The sequence below is a fragment of the Myotis yumanensis genome, unplaced genomic scaffold, assembly GCF_028538775.1.
Source record: "Myotis yumanensis isolate MYYU_CA2020_CCGP unplaced genomic scaffold, mMyoYum1.0.hap1 SCAF_7, whole genome shotgun sequence".
Classification (NCBI taxonomy): Eukaryota; Metazoa; Chordata; class Mammalia; order Chiroptera; family Vespertilionidae; genus Myotis; species Myotis yumanensis.
This window is the reverse complement of record NW_027223758.1, coordinates 57,269,910-57,296,234: the sequence shown is the minus strand read 5'-3', so window position 1 is coordinate 57,296,234 and position 26,325 is coordinate 57,269,910. Positions and strand designations below refer to the sequence as shown.

At 37.1% G+C, this 26,325-nt stretch overlaps 1 long non-coding RNA gene and 1 other non-coding gene across 3 annotated transcripts in view; both read left to right on the top strand.

Annotated features, from left to right (window-relative positions):
- Positions 1-26,325, top strand: part of LOC139014608 (uncharacterized) — a 171,646-nt gene that overhangs the window by 93,247 nt on the left and 52,074 nt on the right. The window lies entirely within an intron of this gene.
- Positions 14,021-14,146, top strand: LOC139014762 (small nucleolar RNA SNORA25). The gene has a single exon (XR_011472316.1). It is a non-coding gene; the product is annotated as a small nucleolar RNA SNORA25 (small nucleolar RNA).

Here is a 26,325-nt window from a genome sequence, read left to right as displayed (position 1 = left end):
AGCAAATTCTCCAAATGGATTGTGACACTTCTGGAACCACACTGTAACATTTTTTTCTTCTTATAAGTGAAGCAGGATGGTAAGAAGCTAGGGAAATTCCTTGACAAGAGGAATAAGGGAAACTGAGACAAAATAATTAAACAAGGCTAAATAACTTGAGCAATTTAGAGCCAACTAATAAATCACAAGGTTGTATCTTCCTTAACCAAGGACACTTAGGAGCAAATAGTTTTCACATTCCAGACCTTCCTGGGCAAACCAGCCTTAGGGCTGGTTCCTCTTCAGTGATGTTCTTTAAAAATGAAACTAACCAGAAAATAACCCTGATCCCTTCATACACACATTATGATGAATCTACATGTTGAAGGATACACCTGGAAAGCTAATGAATATTTTGTTAAGACCCTCCCCTGAGACCTCCTGTAAGATACCTCCTGGCCTTCCCACTTAAGAAAGACAAGGAACGCACTGCAGTATGCTCCTGCTAGAGCATGCCCACGCCCTTCTCCCTTAAGTATGTATCTCTGCTCTCTTTCTCCTGAACTCTAAGGGTCCCCATGAGACTTGTAACCAGGGAGCAGCAGGCAGTGGCAGGGCTTACCCTGTCTCCAAAGATTATGACCAATATTCTTAAGCATGGTGTGGCAAGGTCCATATGCCCTTTTCTAATATATGGAAATGCATGTCTGCATTGGGGAAGGAGTAACATCTGTATATTGTCTGCTCAGAGGCCTTCTGTTTAGAAATTCTCCTTGTTTTATTCTTATCATTTTTTGTATGAAATCAACATCTCTAGGTAGATTGGTAGGATGAGAGAGATTTGTTCCTTTGTATCTTAGACAACTGAGTCTAAAATTTTGGTCCAGAAAAAATAATAAAAAGATCAGAATACTCCTGAAACATTCACTTAGTGCTCCCTAAAATTTTGAGCTATGGGTTATGTATATATTTGTGGGGGTATACCCGTCTTTTATCCTTCTCCAAGACTTCAAGTGAACAAGTCTATCTATTATTGGTATAATTAAAGATAACAACATTCAAGGAAATGCCTAGGATAATATCTGGATACTGCTTAATGTATTTAGTAGGGGAAAAGTGATTGAGAAAACTTGATTACTTCTTTATCTCATTGACTTGGTATTTTCATCCTATGGCTTTAAAAAGAATTAAGATCAGGTCTTTTATAGACAATGGAATGGACAATACCAAGTGTGGAAAAACCTAGAACAACTGTACAAAGATAAGCAGTTTAGTTCTCTTAATATGCAAACACTTTTGAAAAAACAATTTGTACAAAGAGTCAATAATTTGAAAAGTTCAGCAAACATTTGAATTATAGTGTAGTGATCTTTGCATTATAACTGAGTTGAAGCCCTAATGTGATGGTATTTGGAGGTAAGGCATTTGGGATCCCTCCTTCATTGTCATGATGGGGGAGCTCTCATAATAGGATTCCTGTCATTATTTGAAGAGGAAAAGAGCTAGCTCTCTTTCTGATCTGTGAGCATATGATGAAGGAAATGTCTATAAACCCTCACCAAGATCTCAACCATGCTAGCACTCTTGGACTTTCAGACTGCAAACTGTAAGAAATAAATAGTTGTTGTTCACATCCAATCTATGTGGTTCTGCTACAGCAACTTGAACCAAGATAGTGAACTCTGAAACCCTTTCTTCTTGAACTTCTTGCTACTCTAGAATATGATATGTATATATCATTCATGCATGACACTTTCCTCTCTACTTTACTTTTATTTGAGACCCCCTACCTAGTACCCATATTGAATGAAAGATCACATTATAAAATTGATTTCCATTTCTATTGGTAATTAATGCTCAGAATTATGTCCTTCTCTGGGATAGAAAGTGACTAAGACCATGGAATTATGGTTTCTGCTGAAGTGGACCAAAACTTTGTTCTCGGCCCCTCAGGTCTTACGTTCTATACATTATTGTTGACTGATTTCTCTAAACCTGACTGGCTCTCTGTGCTCTGACTGGCTCTGCTATGTCCCTATGGGTTTGTCTTTGATCACTGTTCATACACACATGTAACAACTCACCTGATTCACTCAGTTTTTGAACCTAAACTTGAATCTCCTCATCTGTATTGGCCCAGCTTGACCTTCATTTAGGTAATATACCACCAACAACCTCTCCTAGAAGTTACATATCAGAGGCATGTCTACAAGGATTTTGAATATGGATACACAATTTCAGATTTGTATCCATAAATCTTTAGTCTTATTAATTTCAAAGTCTTTAGATTCATACAGATCTGGATTAAATTCGGGATCTGCCACTTTATAGCTGTGTGACTTTGGGCAAGTTGTTAACATTCTCGGCCTCAAATCCATTTTCTGTAACTGTTTTATTTGTGCATAGGGTTGTTTTGAGGAATAAGTAAGATATTTATGTAAAGTTCTCAGTATTGTCTGGTACGTGAGGTGCACAGTGAGTGCTCAGCAAATATTAGTAATTATTAATATTTTTTGTTATGGTTCTTTTTAATAAACAAGGCTATGATGATGATATGATAATGAAAATTAATGATGGAAATATTGCAACTCGCAAGGTGTGATAGACATCATCACTATCCACTAATATTTGGTTCTCTTCTCATTCTGGTGTACTAGAGGATTAAAATTCCCAGCCCCTTGGAGTTTAAGCATGACCATGGGACTTACTTTGGTTAATGAAATATTTTAGAGCTGATATGTGACTCTGCATTCTTTTCCCATCTTGTTCTCTTCCTGCCTTGGTTATTGCAAAATCATTTTTTGATAAGGCTGGGCCAACACCTGAAGGACTACAGTCCTGGAAAATTTAAGCCATTTAGGTTTGGGTTTAAATGTCTTACTGTGACTGATTCACAGAGACAATGAAGGGAAAATTGCTATCATAGGTTATTGTTTCCTGGATGAGCTTGCCTGCAAGGAATCTAAGCAGTGGCCAGAGGAACCGGCACTAAGAGTGGGCAGTGAGAGGTTTAAAAATATCTTAAGGACTGTGGTGAGCACGTGCTTCTGCCGAGCTGGCTCTGATAGCGGAGAGTGGCAGAGATACAGAGGGAGGTCAGGCACAGCCACCATCTCAGTTTTAGGAAGAACACTACCCAGCCACTGGAGCTAAGAAGAAGAGATCCAACTCCCAGGAAGGACAAACCTGCAAGATTTAACCACCTACTGAGAGGGATTAAATGAAGTCCAGCCCCAGAAGGTGAACCAGAAAACATATAAGGAAAGTGAGGCAAAAACCCCGCTAATGAACTGGGTAAATATGGTAGATTAGGGGCAGAGAGGCAGAATTTGATAGGATGGAAAAGAGAGAAATGTTGCATTGTACTATTATTTGAAACGAGGCACTATAATGTTACATTGCATTTTTAAAACTTTGGACTTGAAGTACTAGACAAATGACAACCAAAGTGCCTGAAGAAGTAATCATACAATTAAATTGTCATAAATTAAATCTAGTATAGATTTCACTTCTGAAATTTTATTAGGACTTGATAAAATTGTAGCAATTTAAAAATACTGTAATGCAGTAATTAAACATAGCTTGAAAGGGGGAAACTAAGCCCTGCCAATAAATAACCATATCACAAAAATTAATTCATTTTAAAGTTATGCAGAAAGTTTAAAGAAAAAAAGTCCTTAGGGACTTTTTCTTGTTTATTAGGAAGAATAAACTGATGAAGTGAACTATGTCATTTGAAGGTTTACTAAACTGTGGCAAGAATATTATCAGTAAGGAATGTTATGTGGGAGTGCCAGCATCTTTCACATTTCTTATATATAGCTCCAGGTCTTGTTCCCATGTGGGGCCTGCTAATTCCCCCACTGCCTCCCATTAATGCCCTGGTTCTCTATGGACAAACATAACATCCATTCTTCTAAAGTTTGCTAAAGAAAGTTTTACTGCTGCCGCTGCCCATTGGTATGATTGCTGAGGTTGCCAGGGACCAATGTTGTGACTGGGGCGACTACTTGTAGTGGGTTCACAGGAAAGAAGAGTCTCCAAATCACATAGCTTAAACAAGGTACAAGTTTATTTCTTTCTCTCATTAAAACAGCCTAGGATGGCAGAATGGCTTCACGGCTAATAGATACCTTGGTTTCCTCTGGGGCTAAGCTTCATCATTTTAGTCTCCCTACATTTTCAAGGTCACCTTCTTGGTTGCAGGCCATGAGTAGAAGGAAATGCGGAAGGACAAAAAAAAATGTTTCTCCCACCCCATCACCTCATATGTAAATGGATTTCCAGGAAGCTCCATACAGCATTTTCACTTATATTTCATTGGGTTGACTTAGCCACAACACCATGCTTAGCTACAAGGAAAGCTAGAAAGTACAGATCTAATTCTAGGCAGCAAGTTGGATTCTCTACTTCTCTGCCAGTACATAAACAGAGAATACGTATCAGAAGGCAATCAGCTCTCTTTGTGATAGCTAACAAAGCCACTGGCACAATGTTAAAGAATTTTCAATTTCAATGTCCCATTGAGTTTTTTTCTAAATCAAAACATTTTTTAATCACAAAAATGCATATTCATTATATAGCACGTGAAACATATCTATAAAAAGAATATTAATTTTTTTTTCACTATCCAGAGATGATAACACTACTGATGTTTTGGTATGTATCGTTTCAGCATTTGACATATATTTATGCACTTATATATCTATGTACATAAATTATTGATTATATGTATATATGTACAAATATACATTCACATAAAATACATATATAATTGGGCCATATTGCAATATTATTTTATATAATTTTAAAGTTGTTAATTCTTTATTATATCAATAATACTTTTGGAAAACAGGGTTTAAAGTTTTTTATTACTCTATAGTATTCTATCATATCAAGTAGTTATCCTAATTTAAATGATATCCACGTATTCTATAAATATATTACATGTGAGTTTTCAATGTTATACTTATGTGATGATGAAATTGTGTTTTTATTTGGGCCCATTTTGGATTAATTCCTTAGTATAAATTATTAGAAATAGAACTGTTTGGTAAAAAGGTTTATATTTTGACAGTTCAATATGATGTATCACATATATGTTCACACATACTTAGTTTTTTTAAAGAATTAAGAGTATTCAGTAAAACTAAATCTAAAGCAAAATCTAAATTAGGCAGTGTCTTGTGAAACTACAAAAAATTGCCTGGATAAACTCATTATACTCTCTTTTAAGACACTTAAAAAGTATTTACACAATGGAATACTACTCTGCTGTAAAAGGGAAGAAAAATTTACCCTTTGGAACAGCATGGACCTGAAGAACATTATGCTAAGTGAAATAAGCCAGTCAGATAAAGACAAGTACCATATGATTTCACTCATATGTGGAATTAATGAACAAACTGAAGTACTGAGTAAAATATAGACAGAGTCATAGATAGAGAGCAGGCAGACAGCTCTGGTGGGAGGGAGTTGTATTGAGTAGGGTGGGGAGATTGAGCAAAAAAGAAAGAGAGAACTCATGGACATGGACAACAGTGTGGTGATTGTGGGGAGGCGGGTGGAGGGGTTGGGTATTAAATTAAAAAACAAACAAAAAAACAAACTTAGAAAAGTTGGATATTTTTGAGTAAGCTGATTATGATTGTTTTTGGTATGTCTTATACTTCTTTTAATTAACAATTTGGAGAAAGCTAATCACCCAGGAAGCCTCTGAATAGTTTAATTATTCATAGAAGGACTCAAGCCCTGAAGGTCCTTCTAAAATGAGAACGCTGAACAAGTTGTATTTGACTTGTTGAAAGAATTCTTAACGGTGTGGTTGTTAATATGGACAAGGAGAGAAAAGAATTTGTTTAGCAATAATAATTAGAGATCTGCATTTGGGAAGAAATCTTTAAAATTTTTGTAGTATTCCCTTAACTTTAACAAATATTCTCGAGAAATTAAACTCATTTTCATGGCTTGGTATAGAGAGCATTTACTCTAGGAATCATCTCAATTTCTATTTTTTTTTTTTTTCAAATTTGGGAAGCATTACTTTATAGTAAAATTTCCCATTAGGCCATTTGCATTTAAAGACACAATGCACTATTTTTTTAAACACTACTAAGAAGTAGGGCTGTTTATTGAATTCTTATTCTGAGTCAAATCCTTCATATGTGTTGTTTATAATTCTCACAACAAATCTGCCAGGGAAGAATTATTACCACTCCTTCATAAATAAGGAAACCGAGTTTCTGCGAGGATGGAGATGTGTGTCAGGTCTCATCTACTAGGTGCCACAGGAAGAGCTGGCACTTAGGTCACATGGGTGAAAGGCACCAGGATAGTTTTTGAAGGGAAGGCATTGGGTCTTGGATGAAGAAGAGAAAAAAATGAAAGGTGCAACTGCATTCAATGACTCTGTGAAAAGAAGACATGAAAATAGAAAAAAATCTTACTTCAAGTATTACCTGTTAAGTTTGTTTTTTATTATTTTAAACAAAAGTTCAGTGAAAAGGTGAAGTCTCATTATCAAATGTTAATCAATACATACACTATTATGGTTGAAAAGTACACCTAACATCTCAAATTTTTGGAAATTTTAGTGTCTTGAGTATTTATTATGATTTGATCTATCTGTAAAATAGAGGAAAACATGTTTTGAGTTAACTAATGAAATAAGTGATTAGTTTTCTTCTGAAGGCCTCATTATAATTCAAGGTTTATAGCAGTGTCAGCAGCATAGCATCAACTTGACACTTATTGAAGACTTCAAATGTATTGAATGCTAAATAGATGAGAACTAAGACAATTTAGGAATAAATACTTTGAGTGAGATGGGGATATAAATAATATCACATTTCCATGAAGGGTTTTTATCATTTGTAATATTTAAATGCTTATTAGATATACACAGTAAGGTAATGTTTAAGGAGTCTCATTTGTTTAACTTTTGAGGCAATAGAGCAAGATTTCCTGAATGCAAATCCTGAAACCTTAATCAGCTATTTACCAGTTCTGGGTCCTTCATGAATAGTTTAACCCTCTGTGCCTCAATCTTCTTGTCTTTAAACTGAAGGTAATACCAGTATCTTTATCACCACTCCTTCATAAATTACACATAATAATATTCATGAAACATTGCAATACTTTATAATATACAGTGAGTGCTTGGTGAGTGTTTGATATTTGTTTTAGGAAACAAGGTATAAAGCAGGGTAGTTGGGTAAACAATAGCTTTACTCATGACATATAATTTTGAAAATGCAATCCAGCAATTTATTCAGTTTCTTTAGTGCCACGGTGCTATGATAAGTTTCTGTGATGGTACGATTGTGTTAGACAGAAACTAACTCATTCTAACATAATTTTGGAGGGATTAGAGGTCTTTAAGATTGTTTGAAGTGGATTTTTCGTTTCAGTTGTGGTTATTAAGTCAAGAAGGGTGAGATTGAAACTTGGAATTTTAGTATACTAAGAGCAAAGAAGGTACCTTACACAATTCCAGAGAAAGAGAATACAAGAATTGAAACTGCATCTGACTTCTCAACTGAGGGGCACTGTACTGAAGGATGAGAGTGTCACAGTTTCAAAAATTTGAAGGAAAGTTATTTTAACCTAGAATTCTATACCCAGTCAATTTTTTAACCAATTGTTTAATAAGAAAACATTTTCAGATAGTCAAAGGTTCAGAAAGTTTACCTACTGTACTTTCCAGGTCTTACCTAGGAAGTTACTTAAAGAAGGACTAGAGAAAAACGAGGAGCAAATCAAGAAGGAACACCATATGGCAGCTAGGAAAGTGTTGATCTCACTCCGGAGAGTAACAGGTGCATTCCCATGATGACAGCTGGGCAGTAGGCCCCATGAGCCATCGGGTCAGGTTGAGTAGGAGGAGAGAGGACCAGAAGGGAGGACCTAAGAAAAAGAGTTTAAAGAAACTTGGTAATGTTCTTGAGAAACTGGATATATTAATTCAGACTGTATAAGGAAAAAGGAAAGGCAATTAGGAAAAATTTAGAAAAATGTCTTCAGTGCTTTATTGGCCCAAGGACAACATTGGGTCTTTTCATTTTCTATCACTGTTATCTTGCTTGTATTGTCAACTTATATATTATCTTACTGTGACTTACAAAGTCAAGGAAGGAAAAATTAGTACCATAGGTGATTGGTTCTTAAATGAGCTTGCCTATAAGGAAAGTTAGACCCTCAGCAGTGATCAGGGGAACTAACTCTGGAGTGGATACATTCCCTGAAATAAAGCTCTCCAGACCCTCACTTTTGTGCACTGGGAGTGGGGTGGGGGTGGACTGTTCACATTGTAAGAAATAAGGCGATCCCCCAAATTCAGGGGTCCTGGTAGAACACAAAACATACTCGGAGCCAAGCAGCAAGGCAAATGTTTTTACTTCTATGTAGAAAGGTTCACAGCACAGGGTCCGGAAGCACCTGCACACCGAGCAGGAGGTCTGCTTGGCTTTATAATCCCTGACGCACATGACCTGCCCTCACTCTTGATTGGAGCTCAGGCTCATAGTCTTTCCCAATTGGCTAATTCAAAGGGAGGGGTGGGCTTCTGCCATTTCAAGATGGCGGCCCCAGGGGAGCTGCAAGTCATGCGGCCAACATGGCGGCTGTCTAAACTGTTCTTTGGCAGAAAAGATGATCTGTTTATTCTGACACCACTATCCTTCACTGAGCTTAGAATAGTTGCATCTCTTCTCACTCAAACTAGGCTGGGCCAGACTTCGTGTTTAGCAGCTGCAGCAGCAGCCAACAGCTACAGACACAAGACTGGACAAGACTGATGGGGTGAAGATAAATGCCTGCTAATAGGATGACAGACTGCCTGGGTAGTGCTTTTGTTCAGGAAAGAACAACTTTCTAATCCATATCAGGCAACCATTTTGTTGCACAACGAACCAAGGCTTTGTTTTAGACACGTGTATTTCCATGTACTGTGCTCTACATCAGTGATGGCGAACCTTTTGAGCTCGGCGTGTCAGCATTTTGAAAAACCCTAACTTAACTCTGGTGCCGTGTCACATATAGAAATTTTTTGAGATTTGCAACCATAGTAAAACAAAGATGTATATTTTTGATATTTATTTTATATATTTAAATGCCATTTAACAAAGAAAAATCAACCAAAAAAATGAGTTCGCGTGTCACCTCTGACACGCGTGTCATAGGTTCACCATCACGGCCCTAGATGATGCCGTACCTCATGCTATTGGTACATGCTTCCATTTTCATATTGTGATCTTGTTTGCAGTAGGCATCATTTAAAAACTGTAGTTCGATTAAATTTTCATTAAGCTAAAAGTTTCGACTATGTGTGTTATTGTATTTGGGCTCTAAATAAGGATAAAAATGTTTCTTCATAAATACAAAGTAAATCATTATATCAAAGAACACTTTCAATGCGGGATGCCAAAAGTGCCCCCCCCCCCCCCCCCCCACACACACACACACTGGAAGATCTTAGGTTCTAAGGATGACTCATCCGTTATCAGTCAGTACTACATATTTGTAATCAAGGAGGTTCAGCAAAGATGGCCAGAGAGAGTACATCTGGGAACTTTAATTAATGTTTTCCTTATCATTGACTCATAAGTTATTTTGTCAGGTGATAATAGATTCTCTCAGAAACTGGCTGTATTTCTATATTTCAAACTTACAGAGAAAAAATGATATATTAACTCATGAATTATACCAACTCTGACCTTTAGAAGGCTATTTTAAATATATATAGATAGCTTCAGGTGATGAGTTCATGATATATGAGTTAATCCATTTTCTCCCTTTTGAGGATTTGCGTTATTTTTACTCGGTGCAGCCTGATAATTAATTTGGAATTATCGTTAAAGAATTGAGAAGAGATTAATGTTTCGAATCAAAGTTAAAAAGAATAAGATACATCTTTTCTGAGAAAAAGAACTCTTCTATATTACCGTATATAGCCTCATTACTAGAGAAACCTGATCATTGATGTAAATAATGATCACCTTATTTATTAAATGATTTTTCATGAACAAAAATAGCACTGATAAAAAGCATAAAAATAAACATCATGTAGAAACTGAAAGCACAAAAGAACAAACACACTATTAACCTTGTCCAACAGAAAATCGATAGCAGTGATATAGTTTAGGTCCCTGTTCTATCAGTTATAAAGAGAAGGGGGATCACATCTAGTCATTATTTAGCCAACAGAAAGAGTAAATTGCTCCATATATATCTAAATTTTTTATGAGAGAAGAGTTTTCCTATTCAAATGACAATTCTGTGCATGTAGAATATGCAGTGTTTTTTTCTGACTTCTTAAAATAACCTTCTTAAATACAATTAAAGTTACAGAGACTCAATTAGAGGCAAATGAACTGAAGTGAAGGTCAGAATCTATAGGACCTAGGATATAGGGTTGCCGAGATAATAGCTGAGGTTTGGAAGGATGCTTTATGGCTTTTATCAGCACTAATTTAGAGTTTTCTCAAAGAGAGAAAAAGAAATATGATGAATTGCAAAACTGCCTTTAGGACTGACATCACCAACATTTATCTAATCTACAATTAATATGTCTTCATCCATACTCTAACTTCAATAGTAGCTCCATTAAATTACATATTAAGAATCAAGTGTTTTCACATAAGCCTAAATAAAGTAATTTGTAATCTGAAATCTATCAGATTGCCACCAATTGACACTTGATCTTACATGTACATAGAGCCAGCAGTGTAATGTTGAAATATTATATCCACCAGCTTATGTCCTAAGATTGTAACCATTAAATACTAAGATTTCTATAAAGTAGAGCAGTGATATTTTATGGTGTTTTACAGCAATTCATAAGGATATCTTCCATTTGGTTACTTTACATAAAAAGTTATTTTGAAATATGTTTATACGGACTTTGTCTCAAAAAACTGAGCCAGTAGAATTCTTAAATGAAAGGTAATTTAAGTAGGTGATATGCATATGATACTTATTTTTTCTAGTTTAAACAGTGACCTTGATCTACCTTGCTGAAGAACAGTGATAATAATCTATTAGTTTCATTTGTTCTTATAAGAAAAAGGCATATAAAATAACAAAAACAATAAAATAAGTGGAAAAGATAAAGAGGATAAGAAAAGTTATAATTACTGATATTAAACATTAAATGGGGTAGAGAACACACAATACAATGTACAGCTGATGTATTACAGAATTGTGCTCCTGAAACCTATATAATTTTATTAACCAACATCACCCAATAAATCCAATTAAAGTACATGAATGAAAATATTAGAGGGGTAATATAATTAAATAAACGAAACTTAGACAAAGCCTGGCAACAAGCACTAGAATGTAAGTGCTAGGAAGGCAGAGATTATATTCCTTTAGGTCACCATTGTGTCCTTAACAATTCAATAAATATTAATAAAAGGGAAGAGTGATATTAAGTAATAAAATCCAAAATGGGCTAAAAGGGAATTATTAAATGTAGTTTCTTTATGTAAATGTATTCCAACCTCTTTTTATTTTCCTCCTCACCCCCAACCAAGGAGCCTTTTTACTCTTTTTTTTTCTATTTTGTCTCTACTCCCATGAAATTTTAAAAACTACAGATCTACTGTGTATCTGTTCATGTACTGTGACCCTTTGCAGGGCCACAAACCACTTTAAAGCTTATTTTTTGCCCCCAAAACAAAATTTTGCCCCTGTGGGGGAGATATTAAATACACATACTTTATGGAAATCAATGTTACATAGAGAACATGCCTTGAAAATCAAATTAGGCTTGAATATGCTTCTGGGCATAGGGGGAAGTCAGTCAATCTTAGATATGCTAATCAATAGTTTTCTCTAAAGTATGGTACTTTCTTGAAAAGACCTCTGAACCATACATTTTAAGACCCATGGGTTGAAGAACAAAAGCAAAACCTTTGGCTTCTGCCTTTTGCCTTAAGCACTGACCAGTATAAATTGATGCAGGATATAGACCCCAAAGTGAAATATCTGCAAAATCCCCTTTAAAAAAATAATGCTCTGAAACCTAATACGCAGAATAGATTAGAGCTGAGTTACTGAATCTGGTTGAAATGTTCCACTTATACTGCACATGACAAAGACATCCATAAAGACACTTCTCTAGAATCCTTAGTGCTTCATGGACCCACATTGGAATATCACATTATATGATCCTTTCTAGTCTTAAGATTTAAAGACCTTGATTCATTGACAGTTCATATGTTGAGTTCAACTTGTATTTGCCTGATTTTCCTATTTTTTGACATAGTTGGTATTTTGGAGAACTAATTAGAAATCAGAGTAGTTGACTTACTTTATAAACACAGAAATTAGCCTATTGGCCATTTTTGTCACAGATTGTATTGAAAGCTTTTTAAGAACAAATAACTTAGTTGTAGCCAAAGACTTTATTTTACCCAGTTGCTTGGTAAAAAGGAGTTTCAGGTGATAAACTTCACATCCTAGCAGACAATATAACTTGAACGCAATAGTTTAGGAAAGTTTGGACTCTATGTCAGGAAATATTTTTCCAATGATATTTTATTTCTCTTTTAAATAAAATATTGGAAAAGTTCATGATTAATTTTTTTCACTCTCACATATCCATAACAAATCATATGATGTGAAAAGGGTGAAAATTGCAAGACATATAGGTGGAATAGGTATTGATGTTGAAGCTGCTAGCAATGGGATAGACGTGTACCTTTAAGATGTCCTCTTGCTACTAATATGTATCTTTCACTATGTGCTTTCTGTATTTTGTGTGTGTATAGATTTGTATGTGAAATTACTCTGCAATGAATACTTTAAAGGAAATTACTTTATTCATGATGTATGGTGGAGAACAATCTTTACTACTAGTGATAAAATTATGCCAAAGTCTTCATTAAGAATAACGTAACAAATAAAGGCTTAACAAATGAATTTTTCTTTTCTTTCAAAGTATTATTCACTCCAAGGCTTCCATGGATCTTAAGGAAAGGAAACTAATTTTAATGATAGTTGACTAAATTTTCACAGGAATGGTAAATAGAAGTAAATAATGTTATATAGTTTAAAAGTTCCTTGAATGATTAAAAATAATGTTGTAGGTAGTAATACAGACATGGCTAAAAACAGAACATTCTGAATAATTAACTGTGGTTAAGTAATGGCCTTAGAGGTATAGACATTACAAAGGTGAAGAGAGCTTATTGTGGAAACATATTATTGGTATGAACGACAAACTTGTTCTTGCCCACAGATGTACAAAGTATAAGCATGAATGATGCACTGCTATCTTTCTTGAAGAAAAACTTGTTTTTGGCAAGTGACAATTTCTATTCAGTTTCCAATCTGTGAAACAAAATTTATTGAATTCTACATAACTTTTACCATTCCCGCTAAGGGTCTATGAGTATCCCTTAAGTTTGTTGAGGTCTTTATACTCTGAAAAGCACAAAAAAAAGCTTTGTTTAATATCATCAGGATGAATTATCTCCATTGTTCCAAAATACTATGCTTCCATTAATAAGATTCATACTAAGAAGGATATGCCCCTTAACTTCGAGGGCACATGGAGATTTCTCCTTGGACATCAAAGGTAGAAAGATAAATTGGCAAAAAAAAAAACACAACAAAAAAAACAAAAACCTCCACTTTCTCTTTACTCATTCTCTCTTGAATAAAGAGTATTTTGTTTTCCCTCCAAGATAATGATGAGAAACTCCTATTGCATTCTTGGAGCTTTTTCAAATCCAGTTGCTCTTACGGGACAGTGTGATAATCAAGCAGTATGACATTTAGTAGACTGACCAATAAAATAATTTAAAATTAGCATTGGTATTTTGACTTTTCTTCTGGGCTGTCACTCCAGACATGCTCAGAGCCTTATCTATATATTTTAAATAGTAGATTAAAAAATATGTTAATGGTGAAAGAGAGGATAAGGATCTAGGTAATAATGCTGCTATGGCTCTAAATAGGCTGGCAGTAAACTGAGACAGATGTTCTTAGAGTAGCAGAACATCTGAAATATGATCACATAAGAGTATTTTCCCATAGGTCATTTCAAAGAGAGCTTATAGGACCAAAACCAGGACTCTTAACACTGTGGCCAAAGATTGAAGTTATCCATAGGATGTAATAGACACTCAATAGTCCTACGTTTTCCTGAGGAGATGAAAGATAAAAACAAAAAAAGAATACTTTTCCAAAATTGAGTGAAACATTGTAAATCCAGATTTTTAAACAAGATTTGGAATAGATAAATGGATAGAGTTTTATAAGAAGACAGCTTTCCAAGAGAATATCTCAAGAAAACTGTAAATTTCTACATATATTTGAATGGATGCACAGGTTTCATTTTAGTGGATATTTTAGGTTGATAGTCTTAAATCTGGAATGAATATAAAAGTGGGGAAAAAGATACCTTTCCCCAGGTGTCCTTACTTTTATTACCTTGGTTCTTCAGGATATACAATGTAAATTCTCCAGTGTATTTTTTTATTGAAACAGGGATCTACAGAGGTACAAAGTCCAGACATTTAAGGGCACCAAAACAATAACAAACTTCTGGGAAACAGCCAATTTCCTACATGGAATTGGGTTGCTGTGGCACTAGTTTGGGCACAGGCCAGGAATAGATGCCTGCAGGAGACCAAAGCAGCTGCTGTCTGGTGATCTGAGGTGGGACGACCCTGAGAGGGCAGAGGAAACAACATATGGGCCCAGTGCAACATAACTCAAAACAATGTAAAACAGGAAAATAATAGATTCTAACAGAAAAACAAGGTGTGTGCCCCTGACTCAAGCCAAGTGGCTTTGGGGACTTCAGCTTCATCCAAAATAAAAAAACATAACCTTGTCCTGAAATGAGATGTTGATAAATCCTATATAATAAAAGGCTAATAGGCAAATCGACCAAACAGCAGAACAACCAGTCGCTCTGATGCACACTGACCACCAGGGGGCAGATTCTCAACACAGGAGCTGCCCCCTGGTGGTCAGTGTGCTCCCACAGGGGTAGTGCTGCTCAGCCAGAAGCTGGGCTCATGGCTGGCGAGCACAGTGGCAGTGGCGGGAGCCTTTCTTGCCTCCATGGCAGTGCTAAGGATGTCTGACTGATGGAAATCTACCTCAAAGTAATTTCTACTAAAGCATTAACACTAAGTCATCAGTCGGACATCCCCCAAGGGCTCCTGGACTGCAAGAGGGCGCAGGCCGGGCTGAGGATCCCCCCCCCCCCCCCCACCCCCAGTGCATGATTTTCATGCACTGGGCCTCTAGTTAATACATAATCCATAGTAAAGAGACACTATCAAGTCTGGTGACTTTATCCTGTGTGCCTTCTGACAAGCTTAGAGATGTTCATTTTTAGATTCTGGTAAGATTTATGTCTATTTTTATAAAAAGTAAACTGGTAACAAGTTGTATTTGTTGTTGAACTAATGCAGACAGCTGATGCACAAATTAGAACATCAGGCTAGGAGTCCTAAACTTGAGTTCAAGTTTTATTTCTTTCATTACCTTGCAGGTAGGCTTGGGGTGACCATGTTATGATCATGATCATCGCCATCATCATTATCACTCCCATGAGTTGAAAACTTAGATTTCTCAGTCTCTGCTCTAACACTTGAAATACATTTAATTTTTGCAAATGAGTTATGTGGTAGTTAATGGGTTATATAAATGAGAAAATTGAGACTTTGAGAGAGTAAAAAACTTGCCAGACTTCACTTCTTCACTTAGCCACTAAGTAGCAGAGCTAGCATTTGATTTTCTGACTTCACAAGTCCATGGTTAACTACTATACTGTACCTTCATATTCTGGCTTTCTCTGAGCTTCAGTTTATTTATCTGTTAAGTAGAAACTTGAGCTAGGCAATCTCTAAACAGCTTCTTTCAACCCCTAATTCTGACTTTCAAATGTCTACCAGCTCCCTCATCACTACCTCACAATAGCCCTCAGGAAATCTCAAACCCTGGAAATGACCACTGTTCTTCCTCCCTCATCTATATATATATATATATATATATATATATATATATATAACCATTGCAAATAGACTGAACAGCAGAACAACTGAACAACCAGTCACTATGACGTGCATTGACCACCAGGAGGCACGTGCAGAACATGGCGGGCCTTGGCAGCAGGTGGCAGAGCAGAGAACATAGTGGGCATTGGCCATGGCGGGATGGTGAAGCAGGTGAGCGGGGCGCCAGACCAAGGTGGAGTGCTGGTCGTTGTCATCAAGACGAGCCTCTGGTGGTTACTGAAAATTCTTTGCTCCGTGCACCATGGTCCCACCCGGCACTCACACCTGCTGCTGGTGCTGGCCCCACTCGCATCCACTGCCAGCGCCGGTCCTGATCACTCAGCACTGTCAGCAGGTACGAGTGGCGGCTGCTCGCCCTGATTGCACCTGAGGGCTTCTCCACCTCCCCTTGCTCCTGAGGGGCAACCAGGGCATCAGCCACTGCTCGCACCTGCTGACGGTGCTGGCCCCACTTGCACCCGCTGCTGGTGCTGGCCCCAATTGCTCCACACTGTAAGCAGGTGCAAGCAGAGCCAGCGCCAGCAGTGCATGGGAGTGGCGGCACGGTGAGAGCGGGGCTGCCAGCAGAGAGGGGACTGGAGGCCATGGTGGGAGGGGCTGGGTGGGGGTATGGGGGATGGCCTGAGACCAGCCCCTGTGCCCACCGCAGCCTTGCGACCCACAGTTCCTTTCAAGGTGCACAAATTCGTGCATTGGACCTCTACTTCTTTTATAAAAGGCATTTTATTTTCTTGATATTCTTTTTAGTGTCCAATTACATAGGACTAGTTGTAATTCATGTTACCACCTCCCCACCTCCAAGGAGATTGCAATGAGATTAGGATATTTAAATAGTGTTAGGCCAGGTCCTAGGAGCAAGTGGGATTCCTCTGAGGTTACGCAAGCTTATGTGTTAACACAATGAGTGGTCCCCAGGGCCAGGTCCTGGGAGGACAGACAAGGAGGAGCATGCCACTTTCAAGTACCTGACCTGCAGCCAGGAGAAGCTGGGACAGGGAATCATGATGGTATCTGTAATTAAACGAAGGCATTGGAAAAGCAGCTACAATGAGCTGAAGTCAAGGAAAGAATTATATGTTAAAGTAATACATTTAAATATAAAAATTTTATTCAGAAAAATCTAGACTAAGGAACTGGTTTGACTAGTTTGGATCAGCTGCCTTCACAGCACAAATTTCTTGAACGTCAGTATGACCTAATGTCATTTTTGCTGTGTAGACTTTACTTTGGGAGTCTGGACAGTGTAATTTGCATAAATAATATGTGATTATGCTAAGCAAGGATGGCTTGGGAAATCTCTTATGTGTATTTCGAATTACCCACTGTCCTAAAAGCATATGGTGCTTTGTAATTTTCTGATATGAGAACTGAAACATACAGATGTGGTAGCCTATACAATTTGCCTGGGAATAATTAACACAAATAATTGTAAAATAAGGTTTCTTAATTATTACATGAGACTCTAAATTGAAGATTGATTTCACTAGTGATGTATAACGGTCTTTACTAATCAAATAAGATTAGCTGCAAGTGACACCAGATACTTCAGTTTATCATCTACAATGCTATTCAAAGAAAAATTCTGTGGTGATGTAAATGTTCTGTTTCCACTGGTTTGTCCAATTTGTTGGCATATAGTTGTTAATAATATTTTATTATAATCTTTTGTATTTCTTTGGAGTCAGTTGTTACTTCTCCTCTTTCATTTTTGATGTAATTTATTTGTGTCCTCTCTCTCTTTTTTCTTTATTTTTGTTCTGATATTTATTATTTCCTTCCTTTTACTCACCATCGGCTTTGTTTATTGTTTTTTTCAAGTTTATTTATGTGTAAAGTTAGATTGTTTATTTGAGATTTTTCTTATGATAGGCCTTTAATGCTATGAATTCACCTCTTAAGATTGCTTTTGCAGTGTCCCATAGATTTTGGGTTGCTGTTCTCATTTTCATTTGTTTTAAAGCATCTTTTGATGTCTTCCCTTTAAAATGTTTTTAAATACTCACTTGAGGATATATTTATTGATTTTAGAGAGAAGACACACACACACACACACACACACACACACACACACACAGAGAGAGAGAGAGAGAGAGAGAGAGAGAGAGAGAGAGAGAGATAGAGATTGGTTGCCTCTTATACATGTGCTCCTGACCAGGGACCAAACCCACAACCTAAGTATGTACCCTGACCAGGAATCAAACCCTTGAGCTTTCCAACAAACTGAGCTACACTGGCCAGGGCTGGTTTCTTTCTTCATTGTTAACCTACTCATTGTTTAGTGACATGTTATTTATCCTCTATGTCTTTGGGTGTTTTTTAGTTTTTTCTTGTGATTGATTTCTAGTTTCAAACCTCTATAGTCAGAGAAGATGCTTGATATGATTTCAATCTTCTTAAATTTATTGAGGCTTCTTTTGTGTAGCCCTATGGTCGGCAAACCGCGGCTCGCGAGCCACATGCGGCTCTTTGGCCCCTTGAGTGTGGCTCTTCCACAAAATACCACGTGCGGGTGCGCACGTACAGTGTAATTGAAACTTCGTGGCCCGTGTGCAGAAGTCGGTATTTTGTGGAAGATCCGGTATTTTGTCAATTTTGGATGACATAATTTAGGTTTTGTTATACATAAAGATTTAGAATTGTTTTATCTTTCTGATGAATTGAAAGATAAAAGCAATTATTTTTCTTAGATATAGCAATGCATGAAATTTGTGCAAGGGGCTTGGCCCTCGCAGCCACCACTTCGTCCAGACGGTCATTCGGCTGTCTGGTCTAATTAGCATATTACGCTTTTATTATTATAAATTGTCTTATTCTGGTTTCATTCCTACTATATCTTTTTGGTTCTCTGATTAGACATATGTAAAACCTTCTCACTCCATCCTAACTAACCTCTTTTGTATTTTTCATGTATTTCTAACTTTAGGCTGTTTTCAGAATAACTCCTTTGCAATTATATTTTAGTTCACTAAATTTTATATTTAACTGATTTCAAATCTTACTGTTTAATTTTTAGACTCTCTTGCAAGGGTGCTCATAATTTTAATAAATATTTTATTAAAACATGAAAAATACTCATTTTATATTCTCTTTCTGATAAATTTGAATATCTGAACTATTTTCTAGTATCTTGTTATTTTTCTAGCTCTCTCACTAATTTTACCTTATTTGTTCACATTTTTCATGTTTTTTTTCATTATGGGCTCAAATTCCTTAGAAATTCAGCTGTGATAACTCTTTGAAGCCTGGATTTATGATTGCATTCCCTTGGGGAGCATTTTTGCTGGCTTCCACTAGTTACATGATATCATTGCCGATTTGGGACCACTTGAAAATCTTTGTAGACCACACATAGTATGGATTTAGGCTAAAAAACTCAGATTTGAGAGCAAAATTGGGTTTATAAATTATCAGGAAAATTTTGAGAAGCAAGCTAACTTGACCCTTACAAGTAGATTTAATTCTCATTTATCCTGCAGGATCTTAATTTTGTGCAGAGGTAGTCTATGAGACCCTTCAATATGAATAGTCTTTAATTTTATTACTCATTTCCCATGGACTGCACTGCTATCAAAACAGAAGCTGATATTATCATAGTTAAGCATATGCTTTCCGGGAAAAGTTTGCTTTAGGCTTCTTTATATATCCCAGGTATTTTCTTTTTCTTTTTTTTTAAACAAAGTTTTTATTGATTTTTAGAGAGAGAGGAAGAGAGAGACAGAAACATCAATGGGGATTAAGCCCACAAACAGGGCATGTGACCTGACTGGGAATTGAACCAGTGACCTCTTGGTTCATGGGTCAATGCTCAACCACTGAACCACACCAGCCAGGCTGGTATTTTCTTTTACTTTTCTTATTTTACCCCAGATATATGCATGCCAAATTAAATGAAAAGGATTTTTTCTTTAAAAAATATTTTTATTGATTTCATAGAGGAAGGGAGAAGGAAAGATAGAAACATCAATGATGAGAGAGAATCATTGATTGGCTGCCTCCTGCACATCTCCACTGGGGATCTAGCCTGCAACTTGGACATGTGCCCTGACCAGGAATTGAACTGTGATTTCCTGGTTCATAGGTCAGTGCTAAGCCAACGTACTACTTTTAGTTGAATTTATTGGGTGACGTTGGTTAATAAAATTATATAGATTTCAGGTGTGCAATTCTATGATACATCATCTGTCTATTGTATTGTGTGTTCACCAACTCAAGCCAAGTATCTTCTTTTTCTGTTTTCAGCTTATGAACATTCTTTATTTTCTTGCTTTCTTAGGAAATTATTTAAAATATGGTTTAAACACATCATTAATAATTTTAAGTCATTTTTTCAGATTATAATTAAAATTCCTTTTCTGAAGTCTCTAGGAGAAACATTCTGTGACCAAGTGCCTTAGGTACCACCCTAATGTACCTTGAGAGGGTAAAGACCAAACACTAACATATTAGCTGATGTTTTTGAAAATAAATTCAGTAGTGTTATGAATTTTTATTTACTTAGAGTAAAAAGACCCTCAATTAGGACGTTGTAAGATTGCTAGAGTGAGATGCAAACATTAAAAATAAGATCATAGCCTCATACAAGTTGCTCAGTCTAGTTTGTGGAACCACATACTTTGCTGATTTCAGTTTTTCTTTTTTTATAAGAAAAATTATTTGAGTTAAAATATTCTTTTTTAAAAGTATTTTTTAAAATCCTCACTCAAGGATATGTTTATGGATGTTTTATTTAGAGAGGAAGGGAGAGAGAGATAGAGAGAGAGAGAGAGAGAGAGAGAGAGAAAGAGAGAAACATTGATGTGAGAGAAAAACATTGATCAATTGCCTCAGATATGCTTCCTGACCAGGGATGGAACCAGCAACCTATTTATGTGCCCTAACCAGGAATCAAACCCATGACCTTTCCATGTATGGGATGATGCTCCATCCAACTGAGTCACATTGGCCATGGTGGGTTAAAATATTTTTTTGAATACACATTTATTTATGGTTCATCAAAGAAAAAAAGATTTAAACTGAAGTTTTTGATTTTTACTCTGAAAATTCCAAAACTCGATGTTTTAATGTAGTTTTCATACTGTGGTTGTTGCTGTGGAGATTTCTGAGTTGCTTAAAAAACAATAAAAACACAAAGCCATGATTTTGAATGGGGTAGGGAAAAATAAGCAGCAAGTGCTCATGGACTGCAAATATATAGGCAGATTTTCTTTCAATAGAGTTCAACTGTCAGTGCTACCTTGTTACCATGAGTCAAATGTGAATGTTTGTGTCTACCAAGGGAAATCTCTCTTGTCCTCAGTTATTCTCCTTAGGTTAATTATTTTCATACAGAGAATCTATAATAGATCTTCTCCGGCATCTCTGAGGGCCAGACGCAGCTGTGGAGAAAAACATTCCCAGAAAACTATAGGCACTTAGGAAGGTATGCTAGCTCTTTCATAATACCAGGGTATGCGTTCAGGCATTTTCTACACTGAAGACATTGTTTTTCTATTGTGGTAGTCATAGAAATATTCAGTAACCTTTCCATTTATACGTGGTATTGTTTGCGATACATTGGATAATCACCATTGTTATTGTATTATCAACGTGTAGCCCTGAAATCAGTTTTGAAACCAAATAATAAAATTAGAAGTAAATGTGGATGATTTCTGTGAAAATACAATTTCTGTTTTATGGTAAGTTTAAATAATGAAATATTTTCTTTAACTGGAAATTCAAGTCCATTGATTTCATGAAACACTTCCAAGACTACTACTGTTTTCTTTAGGTGAATGAGAAGTCTAGAGCAGGAGAAAAGGGACAGGCAGTGTGGAAATACCACTGTAGTAGAAAATCTGGCTTCTAATTCTGCAGTGCATTAATGGTGTGATCTTGAATACATCAGTTCATTTCTCTAAGTTTAGGATTTTCATCTCTAAAACTGGAGCTAATGTTAGTCATGTGATAAGAGCAATAATTTGGGGAAGTTAGATTTGAGGACTGAATCTGCTACCAATTAACTGTGTAAATATAAAAAAGTTGCTAAGACTTGTAAGACTCAATGTTTTCCTCTATAAAAAGAAGTAATATAGTGTCTGGATTATTATTTAAAATAATAAAGGATTTCTCTTTCTTTCTGTGCAAATGCAAATCCATTTTTTTAGCTCCTCATTCTTCCTCTTAGATAATAGGTTCCCAGTGTCTGAAAGTAGAGTTGTAATAGTAACAATGCAAAGAAAGCGAGAAAGCAGTCAATTCAGGCCGTGATCCTTGAATCCACAAGATTTTAAAGAAAAACTTCTGAGCCCATATTTTTTACTCTTATTCCAGGATAGTTACTCATTTTCTGGCCTGGGAGAAACAAAAGCAAGCCAGAGAGGTAGACATTTAGGTGGTACAGTGGTCAGTGTCCCAGAGAAGAGGCTCTGGCTCTCACTCCACTTTGGGTGCAGTTGGAGAGAATGGGAGAGCTCAAAGGTAAGTTTTTTTTGTAAGATTAGACAGGAGTTGTGTCATATTCTGAGTGACTAGCTGGAAAATCAGGCATCTTCACACATTAAAGTGATAACTTTGCTATCAGGTCACAAATTAGCTGAAGTCAGAGACCATGTCTTGCTTATTTACTTAATAAACAATTAGGGAATACCTACATTTATTAATCACTGACATAGAACAAGGAAGAAATCAGTCAAGGTCACATTGCTCAAATGGAATCTATAACATAGGGTTCTTTACCCATATGTCCCTTGCCAGCAATGCTGGTTCATAGAACACATAAGGTAAATATTTATTGAATGAATGGTAAAAAATCTTTTTTAAATATCCAGATAAAATTAGCAAGTCTGGAGACCTTATTTTTTAAGCTAATAAAAATAAAAATGACTTTATTTACATGAAGGTTAATCTAAGAGATAGCATGGAAAGTTTGAGAGGAAATTAACAAGTTTTATTTTGTATTCTACTTCTATTTTCTAAATTGGGTACCTACTCCTCATTGACACAGTCTATGAATAGATATTCTACTTAGCTTTTTTTTTTAATGAATGACCAGGCCTTACCCCATGGGAAACTTCTGACTATAAATAAAGATTGACATCAAAATTACATCAGCAATTCAAGCATTTTATGGTGAACGAAAAAATAGATTAAAGTAATTATCATCTATGTGCCATTTTAAGCTGTAAGAAAAATGGCCACACTGTCATTTTGATAAATAATACCAGTGTGAGAGAATGTGCATGTCTTAATTTTATCCTTTGGAGTTGCAAACCCATATCCATTTAAAAGTAGCCCAGGATGATACAGCAGGTTTGTGGTTTGTCAGGGGAAAAACCATTATCGTCTCTTTTGATAAAAGTGCTGGTAGCCATTGCTCAGGAACCTTTCATCTTAAATAACAGATCTCTGGCTTCAACACAGAATTATAATTGATTATCATCACTAGACAGTCTTATTAGTCAGAAAACTGTATTAAAAATAGTATCAAGATGTAGGCTTAATATATATGGGATGATGCCTACCCACAATAAATAAATAGTCCTGATACCAGGAAATACCCCAAGCAAATTTATTGAGGACCTTAATGCATTCTTGATAAGGACTAAAATAGCTTCTATCTCAAACTGCATCAATTTTAATGCTGACATTAATTTTTGCCTGAAAAGAACTTTTAAGACAGCATCTAGCCTGCTGTTCTTCTAAAGAGGACCATGGTACCAGGAATTAATTTTGTTTTGAAAGCATCCGAGAAAAAGTGATTTTACAACTTTCTGGATCTATAAATTACTGGACTGGGTAAAACAAGATCACTCCAATTTATACTTAATCCTGGAGCATTTGGCGAGATGGAGAGCCAGCAGGCCTCCTCCTTGGCAGGCTCTCCTGCCTCCAGAACGGGGAGGCTGAACGGCCATTTCGCAGGTCATGACCTGTTCTTTGCAACATCTCCAGACATGACACTACTTGTAGCATATTGGATGGGCTATTATGATCTTAATCATAGATAAAATTTCTTCAGAGCTTTCCATTTTGACACCATCACCATGATTGGCATCGGACAGTGTTGTAGGTTGTATTCTCTGGGAAATAGACTCTGAGATTTGCATTCAGGAAGTTTATTTGGAAGTTGGTTTATCAGAATTAAAACCTGTGGGAGATTAGGGAAGCATCCTTGGGCAGAAGGAGGTGAATTGCGATGTAGTTGTAAACTGCGTTTTAACTGAGGCCACAGGCTTTTCTGGAGCTGGTATGGACCCTCAGCATTGTCCTGATTGCAGTCAAAAGGGATCAGCGTTGGTACCTACACATGTATCAATTATTGGATGCTAATTGCTCCCAGAAAGAGAGCAAATGTTCAGAAAGGCATCTTCCTTCTACAGAACTAGATTAATGGACAGGTCACTGATGTGAGTCCTTTGGAGTGGCAAACCCACATCCATTTAAAAGTAGCCCAGGATGATACAGCAGGTTTGTGGTTTGTCAGGAGAAAATTCATTATCATCTCTTTTGATAAAAGTGCTGGTGCCCATTGCTCAGTAACCTTTCTTCTTAAAAACAGATCTGTGGCTTCAACAGAGGATTATAATTGATTATCATCAGTAGACAGTTTTATTAGTCAGAAAACTGTATTACAAATAGTACTAAGTGCTAAATAGTAGGCTTCATATATACGGGATGTGGTGCTATCAGTGGTTTCCCTATTGTATGCTCTTCAATTATTTCTTTGCTTCATGTTTTACTCTCCTGCTCAGGCTGTAAGCTCTTTGAGAGCAAGCAGTCATATATCTCTTTGAATAACTACTGACTGACATTGTGTCTGGCAAATGGTGGTCACTCAAAACTATCTTTGGTTTGAATTAATAAATTACATATTTCTTGAGTAGGGTTTCAATTGCTAGGTATTGTAATATTCCAATAGGGGATATTGTAATATAGCAGGACATAATACGTAAGGACAAGAAAAAAGGAAAAGCTAAAGTAATTTTAGAAAGTAGTTAGCATGACTTTTCTAGTTGGGCCAGAGAGTTCACATAGGCAGAGGGAGAGATAGACAGGAGAGGACCTTGACCACCTGAATAAGAAATTCCACTTAAATATTTTACTTAATGGCTTTTCAATATGGGCAAGTCCCTAAAATCTCATTTAAACACTAATAAAAGTATCTTATAGGCTATATTGAAAGGATGAGCAACCCAAGATATCATGCCAGATAAGCAGTAATTGCAATTATTGGCTTAAGGTGAAAGGGCATTCACCTCTAATGAGCAGTGTAATAGGCAGTGTTATAGAGAGACTAGAGACCTGGTGCACAAAATTCATGCACGGAGCGGGGAGTTCCCTCAGCCCAACCTGTACCCACTCCAATCAGGGACCCCTTAGGGGATGTCCAACCACCGGTTTAGGCCCAATCCCACAGGATCAGCGGTCAGATACCCCTCTCACAATCTGGGACCGCTGGCTCCTAACCACTCACCTGCCTGCCTGCCTGATTGCCCCTAACCCCTCTGCCTGCCTGATCATCCTTAACTGCCTCTGCCTGCCTGATCGACCCTAACTGCCTCTGCCTGCCTGATCACCCTTAACTGCCCTCCCCTGCCAGCCTGATCTCACCCCCAACGGCCCTCCCCTGCTGGCCTGATCTTGCACTTAACTGCTCTCCCCTGCTGCCCTGATCACCCCTAACTGCCTCTGCCTGCCTGATCGCCCCTAACTGCCCTCCCCTGCCGGTCTGATCGCGCCCCCAAAGACCCTCCCCTGCCAGCCTGATCTCACCCCTAACTGCCTCTTCCTGCCTGATTGCCCCTAACTGCCCTTCCCTGCCAGCCTGATTGCCCCTAACTGCCTCTGCCTGCCTGATCTCGCTCCCAATTGCCCTCCCCTGCAGGCCTGATCTTTCCCCAAATGTCCTTCTCTGCTGACCAATTTGGTTCTGATTGATCAGTTTCTATGCCAGTCAGTGTCAAAAGCTCTGCCTCCTAAGCAGCCATTGGCTCCTTATGTTCACCCAGATTTGATTATGATTGGTCAGTTCCTATGCCAGTCAGCGTCTCTGGGCCTGTCAACAGGGCCTGATCAGAAAGGTGGGGCTGATAAGCAGCCTTGGTGGAGGCCTAGAGATAAATGGAGGCGCGTTTGTTGGCCAGGCTGGGAGAGAAAGAGAGGCAAGTTCTGATCAATGGCTGCCACAGAGGCTACGGATCAGACCCTGCCTCTCAACCCAGCACTGACTTCTGGTCTGGCCGAGTCTTCGGTCGTTAAGACCCTAGCTCTTTATTATATAGATAGTATAGGGAGTACACTGATTATCAAGATAGGTCAAATCCAGGAC